Genomic DNA, 9,969 nt, shown 5'->3' with positions numbered 1-9,969 from the left:
ACACACACACACACACACACACACACACACACACACACACACACACACACACACACACACACACATTCACAGACAAATATACGCACATATAAAAAATGTGATGTCGTCGTCGTCTAGGTATAAAATATCCTTTATTATTGTTGACTATAGAAAGATTTCGTAGTTTGAAGGTTCTGTTGTTTTAATCCAAATGAAAATAAAAATTACGTGTTGACACGAGTGGGGTATAATGCTATTACCATGTAAAATTTGAATTGATTTGGTCGACCCGCTTGAGAATGCATAGGAAACAGACACACAGATAGACGGGGAGACAAAGATCTTTATATATAGAGAGACAATTGTCCGACACGTAGCGGACAACTATTACGAAGAAATCAACTATAATTAAACATAAAATTTTGGCTGTTCAAAGTCTTCGTTCTTTTGATCAATTATTGTACTACACACACGCACACACAAATTTATGTATACGAATATTGTCTGTTCCTGAAAATTTTCTACGTTTATAATGTATTGCGTGTCCAAAACATATATTTATTTACTCAATCACAGTGCCTGCAATTTGTTTCTGAACTGATATAAGAACGTCAAATAATTTCAGTATGGTATTAATAAACTTAACAAACAGCTAATTAAGTTATCTTTAGGGATGTTTTCATAATATTCAAATAAGAAATATGTACTGTGATTTCTGTACGAATGAAAGTCCGTGTCGTTGTACAGTTATCTATCAACTGTCAATGTACGTGTATGTGTCTTCTAAATTTCAGTGTATTAGTTTATATTCAAGAGCGTTCTTTAATGCTAAACATACAATCCGAAAACAGCTGTGGAAGTGTGATCTGTCTCTTCTCATTATTTGTAGCTGTAATTTTGACATATTGCACATTAACTAATATCACTGAATGAATACTTTAACTAGTAAACGTTATAACCTTAGCTTACCGCTAAATTAATTTGATGAGCCGCAATGCCGAAATCGCGTCGTTCTTCATAAAGGTCACGAAACAATGATTGCTTGTATAATTATTATATGATCAAATGAGAAAAGATCAGAGTTTATATAGTTAGATTAACATAATGAAATTATATTAGTTGTTATATAAACCAGTTTGAAACTTCTGAACATTGTAAATATAATCAGTGAACAACTGAATTGCTATTTCACACAGTGAAGAGTGATGCATAAATATTTCATTATTGAACGTCGGTATAATACATCTGGTAGGCGAAAATGCTCGTTCGGATATTGTGGAAATTAAACACCGCCACGCACTCTAATAAGCTGCTAACTTTAGTCGGTTCCTTGTATAATTCCCCGTGCAGATTGATCATCTCATGTGTATTTCTCAAAAGACTCTCTGTAAGAGCTATTACAGCTGCAGTTCCTGAATATCAATATAAATGATAACTTTGCAAGAATATTTGTAATGCCTCCAATGAAGTGAAAACCAATTTGAGTTTGGAGGAAGATATGCCATGGTATGCTTAATAAATTATTACTAACTGTAAACATGTATATAATATATGTTAACTATAAATCACTACATGATGATGAACAAGATTAATTTTTTTATATCAATAAACATCTAATTAATGCTAATTAGATATCCACTGATTGATATTAGTGTATAGTTATTTTAAAATTCAACTTCGTGGATTGTAGGGATTGCTAGTTTCAGACAAAATGTCAGGCGGTACTTAGCTATACTTCATTAAGTCTTGTATTCAAATTTTGAGGAATTCAAAATTGTTGTCATCCTTCAAGGATCGGAAAATAAAATATCATTTATGAACTTCAAACGATAGAGTTGATTTATCGTTTGTAAAAACTTGCAACCCGATGTATTTATCAAAAATGATTATTTGATATATTTTTTTCGATATTAAATTATTTGAAACAGTACAGCCCATAATTCATTAAAACGTTAAGCTTCAAATCTCAATATTCTGAGTTCAAGACACATCGAGTAGTATTACACGATATGAATACGCGTTCCTCCCCAACAACTGGAATGAAATTGCTATTTCATTTGTGAAATTCAAAACTGTGTATAGTACTAAATTAAATTCAGGCATTAAAAAATAAAAAGTTCCACCATACGTTCCAACTAAATTGATTGATATCACACAAAATTGTAATTTTGGATTAAATTGAACTATAAAATTAATAGTTTTAATTTTGTTATTTATGAACATAAAAGGGGTTAAAATGAACAGTTGTTAACTCATTGATGGTTTATGCACGGAAACATTACACCAAACATTTAATAGGTAGATTTATATAACTTTTCTGATTGCCTTTGTGTTATATTCGGCATATTCGCTTTCCTTTTATCTCTGCAACCAGGATTGTGAATTTCTGTAATATATTCCGAAATATAATTATTCCTAATTTAAGTATAAATCATATGTAATTAAACATCACAGATGCAATCATAGAGAATTAGCTGAAGCGTGAAGACGAGTGTAAATATTCCCGTTTGGTATTCTCATATATTTCATAAGTGACACTTCACTTACAATGCAACATGAAAGAAATACGATGCATGTCAATTCCCATATATTCTACTCAATTTGTGGACACTCGTGCGTTTGAAATTCTAATGCTTATAATAACTTTATATAGGATCTAATCTAATTAGATTTTCAATCAAATCAAACAGATAACTATTATGCATATAATTACGTTGAATAACTTCTAGAATGGCATGCTAAATGTAATGCAATAAAATATTATTCAAACATATCAGTATATCCGATCTATAACAAATGTAGAAAAGTCAGGCACAAAATCATCTCTTGGGCTTTGCATATATTTTAAATAGTTGCTTCTGGTCAACTCTGGTCGATTTTACTTAATTCTCAATGTACTCTTCTTATGACCATGACGGCTTATTTCAAGTATAGTACACGTATGTCTATATAATACAATCTATCCGTTACGTTTGTTTTCATAGAAGCTGCATTATGTGAGGTAATAACTAATTAACTATTATTTTGTATCGAGAAAATACATAATGCCTTCCTGGATTAATTTTTCTATATATATACTGGTAAATTACAAGGGACTTATGTACGTCTAGCTAAGAATATAATCGATATTGAGTCATTCATATGCAACTTTCCACAATGTTTCGTAGGTCTACATGGAGACATCCACTGATGATAGGGAAAACAAACATACCTTGTTTCTTTTTCTCTTTAAATATACATTAAAAAATTGAGTAATTACTATCGGTGCATTTGGGCATCATAAAACACCAGCAATGAAGGTAGCAATTTTTTCCAGAACATATTTCAGGGCAAATTGGCACTTAAAAGAACAAATGTAAAAATATGCTACAGCAGTAAAATGATGAAAGAAGATTCGTAACATGATCGTGTGTAAGAAGTGTGTAATCACCATTGTTGTGTATTTATACAATCTGTACATTACAGCTGACGCTTACATTAGGCACAATAACCAAAATACCAAATATTTCTCGATTTCATCAGTACCAAAATGAGTTTTGTTCTCCGTTATGGTATTCACCACAGTGCAGAAATGATACCTCAATCGCTTACATTAGGCTGTGTGTGATTTCCCTGCTAAATACTTCGTTGACGTTCGAATCTAGATGTCACACAATCTCATATAACTGAATTAAGTTTAAATATAGAAAAGCATAAAACATATAACTACTTGAAAGGTGATTTTCAAGAATTATTAATAATTATCAGGAAATTAAATGTATATTCTGTAGAATTGGCATCGCAGATGTAGCACATGCGAAAGTGATAGATACACCTTTGGAACGTTTCCGCCATATCAATACTCAGGATGTGCTATGTACAACCTAGAGTATATTACCTGAGTTTTAGGAAGCAGAGCTAACATATATCTTCTACAGACAACCTATCGACCTACTGAAGGTCATCTACATAACATATTCATGGTTAGAGGAAACTGATAGTGTAGAAAATTGAAAATCTTAACACTTTAATATGCTTTTACGATATATAACAACGTAAAATTAATATATATATATATATATATTATTTCTTCATAGTAACTGTCTTATTTACGTTGTGGTCATTATAAAAGTATAGTTAGTAATTGCATTTAATGTTTCATGTCAGATGGGGACAACGATGAATCGTGTTATAGTTATGAAACTACAAGTATACGGAGTATAAAGATTGTCAGTTGTGAAACAAATATAAACATAAAGCCAGTGTTTCTTTACAAATATTTTTATTAACAAAAGAGAGACAGAATAAATTCTATGCGATAAATGTTATTCTAGAAAAGGAAGGAAAACATACGTAAATCATTATCTATATGTATATGTTCATGTACACACACACGCACACACACACACAAATATATATATGTGTATCAATATTTACATATACATATGTATATGTACAAATGCGTGTGCATGCGTGTGTGTACGTATGGTTCTGTGTGTATATATATGTGTTTGCGTATATATATATGTATAAATATGTATATATTTAAGCATATACATATGTGCATGTGCCATATATAGATATACATATATACACATGTGTTTATATATTCTTTCAGTTGTAAATAGGCACAATTTCATTTATCATTGTTATATCATGTCACTTCCTTTTCCAAAAGCTGAATTTCTCTTGCAATTACCATTGTCGTTTTCTTTCCTTGCTTAAATTTTTCTGTATATTCTCCTCCTAAATGTGACACTATTTGTCTTCATGTAAAACCTGCAAAACTTATTTCATTATATCTTGCACCTGCGTCTTAGTTTGTTTCAATTCAAAATATAAATACATGCACAACTACCTGCCTCTCCATTAACCTACCTACCTACCTACCTACCTGCCTTCCTTCCTGCCTGTCGGGTGGGCAGCCTTCTTGCGTACCTACCTACCTGCCTGCCTACCTACCTACCTACCTACCTGCCTACCTACCTGCCTGCCTGCAGGCCGGCCGCCCTGATGGTGTGTGTACGTACGTACGTACATACCGACCTACCTGCCGGCCTGTCTGCAGTCTGCCTGCCTGTCCTCCTGCCTGGGTACCTACCTACCTGGCGTACGTACGTACGTACCTACCTATCTACCTATCTATCTTAACCCGTCTGTAACGCTTTTGCGTGATTAGTTGAAAGGAAAGCCAGAAAACAAAAGAATAAGGAGAAGGAAAAGAGGGTAAAGTGATGAGTTAGAGGGAAACAGAGATAGAGAGTGCTGTGTATTAATTCTATAAAACTGTGCATGTAAAGTGTATATACAAGGTGTATTACGTAATCGTCGTATTCCAATTTCCTTTCAGTTTTCAATTATTAACCGATTAGCGATAATTTTTCGACACAAACGCAACACAGACTACACTTTCAGGATTTTGGCATAAAGAATGGTAGCGGAGGTGGGTATCAAGTGGTGAAAGTAAAGAAAAGAAAAGAAATAGAAAGCGAGACAAATAGAATGAGGTGGATGAGATTTTAAAGATTGACCATAGGATAAAGTAAAGTGCATAGGTGTGTAGTGTCCAAGAAAGGGTTAAGAGTGCGGGCTACTATCCCCAATGTTCCGAGTTCAATTCCAGGCAGTGCCTTGAGTAAATAATAATAATAATACCTCGAGGAAATAATAATAATAATAATGATAATAATAATAATAATAATAATAATAATAAGGATTTTAAAAAAATCCTTTTATGAATTTTGCTATAGTTTAGAATTTATGTTATTGTACAATTTGTAAAAAATGGTAATAACGTCGGTTCGTACGGAACAGCCATGTTGAAGCTTCTATATTCATCCTCTTAGAGACATTATCTAACCAGCTATTTTGCCTATATACATACATATATACATACATACGCACACAAAAGCACACCATACATACACACACACACATATACATTTATGAGTGTGCCTGCGTGTACGTATGTATGCATTTATGGTGCATGTGTGCGTGTGTGTATGTGTATCCGTACTTTGTGTGGGTGTGAGTGTGTGTATAAAGTACGTGTGGATGCGTTGAATTTTTGTTCTTAGTATAAGTACTTATATACGCTTTTCGGAATCACGCACAAATTACCCTTGCGCGTACACACAAACATGTTATTTGCGAAGGCACAGTTTATATTTTTACTGTTAATATGCAAATGACTTGAGGTTGGACTAAATTTTTTTCTCCAGCAAAAAGTTTCAAACTAAAATCATTTATAAATATTTATTTATTGATTTCATGCAGAGCCGTTCTGTCGTGGCTCGAAGTGAAGTCTATATTTTGATAAAAAATAATTTGAAAATGTTTTGTAACGGTATCAAGTACAAAATGTGTGAGACATTTCAGTTATCTGCTTAAGACTTAAGCGTTCTTTATACCAGTCAGATATGAATAATTGATGAAATACAGCTGAATATCCACACGTTTTTATGTCACCCACAATTTTCTTCAATTTATATTTATACCAAGACGTTCGGAATAAATGCAAGAATTTTGATTTTTTTTCGTACCCTATCGTAATATTTGCATTGCTTCTGTTACTAAGCCTCAGTTTGGTTCCTGATGAGGTAGACGTTTCCTCAAAATCAGTTTTTTTCCATCACATATTCACTGTACGATTTCAAGGAATTTCAGTGGTCTTTTCTATAAAATCAATTGTGCGGCTAATCTATTTTTCCTTGTTGGCCCATCAATGATATGCTTTTGTTGCATCTAACTCATTGTGTACTCAGAACACTTGTAATCACTTGGTCAGACCTTGGAATCTTACACACTGACAATCGATCATTGTTATTATCTTATTTTTCCTAAAGTCTCACGCCAGAAACTAAATGAAAAATGGTAATTTTTTACCCAAATTATTTCTTCTAGTGACTTGAACAATCTAGTGTTCATTTTTCTTGTTAGACTAAGCGTTCTACTTTTCGATGATCTCATTCTCGTCATTTTCTCTCTATCTTTTGGAATCTTTCCGATTGGCTTATTGATTTATATTGTTGCAACTGTACAAATCCATGCTGAAAAAATCACATTGTGCCACGTTTCCAGTGATAAACAATATTTTATATCATTATACCATATCACTTGCTTATTTTACCATATTTCATTTCTAACCCTTTCTTCTTTCCTCGTTCATTTTCAACAAAATTCAGCCATAGCTCATCATTTGTAATATTTTTTTAAAATGTCAAATTCCTGGTTTGTATGCGTATGTTTGCGGATAAACTTCATTATGGAAATGGGAATGAACACAAGTAGAATTGAAAACGTATTTCACAGTCACGCACGTCTCACGTTTCTTTGGCAGTTCAGTGTATATGTATATATTTATGTAACAGTTAAGATTTTTATACGATAACCTACTTTATGCATGTCAATTCTTTAGCTATTTAGATATTTGTAGGAAGGTATGTAAATAAATAATTATAGAATGGCGAATGTGATTTTACCTATCTTGATGCAGTTAGACACTTCATATATTTTAATCTTTCACAGCCACTGTATCTTCTACGCATCACCAAAATGGCTCATGGACATCTATTCCTTCTATCGGTAGTAAGTTCAGGAAAATGGACAGCGCCATTACTCCACCAGTAATCTCTAACATTAATGTGACAATTACGTTTATGTCTAATCTGAAGGTCTTGGAGGGTAATAACCGCAACGAAATGTAGAAAATAAATGAATTTAAGAAACCCGAGAACAAGATTGGAAATATAAAACCAGTTACAATACGAAAGCTACGAATTGAATACATGGAAATATCCATTTCTCTATTTGATTATCATGGTCGCAATTCAAATTCATTTTAAATATTACAATGGGCGCTTCATTTCTTCAAAGTAGTTCCTGTCCAATTGGTTTGGTTTCAATTTATTGTAAAAAGTAAATATTTTAATGTAATTTATTCCAAATAGTGTAATAAATTAGTGATAAACTGAAGAATAATGGTAAATTTGATGGTAAATAATGGTATAGCATCATATACCGAAGATGATCACACCCAAGAAAGCCATCTTAACTTATCTTATTATATAAGTTAGTTACATACAGAAAAATAAAACTGTATTAATGACAAATGATTTCTAATCTCTGAAAATTAAAGCAATTCAATTCATTTATTTACCTACTGCACCAATATCTAAAAAAAAAAAACATAGCAGCCAGAGTATACGGTGTCTCTCATGCTGGAAGGCAATTCCCTTTGAATTCAAATTGGTCAGAAAATATAGTCCCCGTTGCTGAAGACGTGGCAATAATGAACATCTCGATGCTGAAATGATATGGTATTCACTGAACCGGGATGGTTCTGAGGATATGTTTCTTTATTTTGGCCAAATAACAACAACAAAAGCAATTGAGAGAAATTTATTTCAGAATCATGTACTTGCAAACTTCATAATATTATGATATTCAGTTCTATATTTAAGAGATGAGGAATTATGTACGTTATTTACATTATCTACATTTGACGGATATTTATCCACTTCCTGTTGTTAACACAACGTTTAGGTTGATATACTCTCCAACCTCAATCAGGTGTTCAGGGGAAATTTGTATGAAATACAAAACTTATTTGGGTTCGTTCGCGATTTGAAATCAATCCAACGCGATAACTCTCGTATATTGTATCACTTTTATTATAATAAGAGAGACATTAACAATGCTTTTCTAAAGGTTTGTCGACAGCATGATGATGAGGATAATATTCAAGACGTATACGACAGTGGTAACAATGGTAATGATGTCGATGTTGATAATCATGCTTTAGCGCTTTCTTTCTACCGCATACTCATCCTTATCTTTATTATTCTTGTCATGCTATATCATATATGAGAAGATATGTGTGAACATGTTTCTTTGAAAGTAGCAGTCGTAACATTTAAAGTCAACAAAATTCCTAGTTTATTTCTAACAATATCGAAATTTATGACCTGAACAGTCGTTGCTTATTGATGTATGATTGCAGCTAACATTTTATGAAGAAAATAAAAATGTTATGCAACGGGCAATTCTTTGGTAATTTCTTAAAGAAATACACAATGTATCACAAAACAGAATTCTAACTTGTAATAAGAGGATGAAAGATAAGCAGCAAATTCTAAATACGAAAACGATATTAATTATCTTATAGAGAACATCTCTTTCAGGTGTTAATTACGTGTATTAAAATACGCATTGACACGGAATTGCTCAAGGATCGCATCATTAAAGAAATCCGTTTTCTGTTCAAAAAGGTAACGATACTAGATAATATGCTGTACCCGCATAGCAAATAATTCTATCGAAAGCATTCAGTTAATTATGATTTTTTTTTTCTTCAGAAAGGTTATGAATAAATTGTATGAAACATTAATGAAATTTGCTTCCCATTGAACTCTTAAAGATATATAATAGACAAATGCACGTTTGAAATTCCACGTTAATTAAAATTCATTGTTATCATTTTTCGTTGAAATATTTTCTTTCTAAATTTAACCAGCTTGTTAAAGTGTAGAGATCATTTATTTACGTAGGTTCTGCTTCACTATGAATACATTCATGTATAAAGAGTGAACATTTTTACAGGTAATACACCTCTGTGTAAAGGTATATGTGTTTGCTTACGTTTATATAATTACGTTTCTTCATCAACCTTTCTTAATTCAAGCATTACTGATAAATTTTATCTTTGAAATTTCCTGTTAAAATGCATACAAGTCTGTGTACATTAAGATCAAAATCTTTCAGCGCTTAACACTGAAATTTCGTATCCATTAAAACAACGTTTGAAGACTCGAACGTACGAACATACAATGGAATCTAAAATCAAAGATACAAATAATCAATCTATATGTGAAGTTGCCCATTATGAAGGTATATCTAACGAATAATTTGAATTGATATGCGTAATGAATCCGAGAAAAGTACAGATTTACTTTTTCGATAATAGAATTTCTTTAAATAAGCTTCTAAATATATATATGTGTGTGTGTGTGT

The sequence above is a fragment of the Octopus bimaculoides genome, chromosome 15 (assembly GCF_001194135.2).
Source record: "Octopus bimaculoides isolate UCB-OBI-ISO-001 chromosome 15, ASM119413v2, whole genome shotgun sequence".
Classification (NCBI taxonomy): Eukaryota; Metazoa; Mollusca; class Cephalopoda; order Octopoda; family Octopodidae; genus Octopus; species Octopus bimaculoides.
This window is presented reverse-complemented; position numbering follows the sequence as displayed.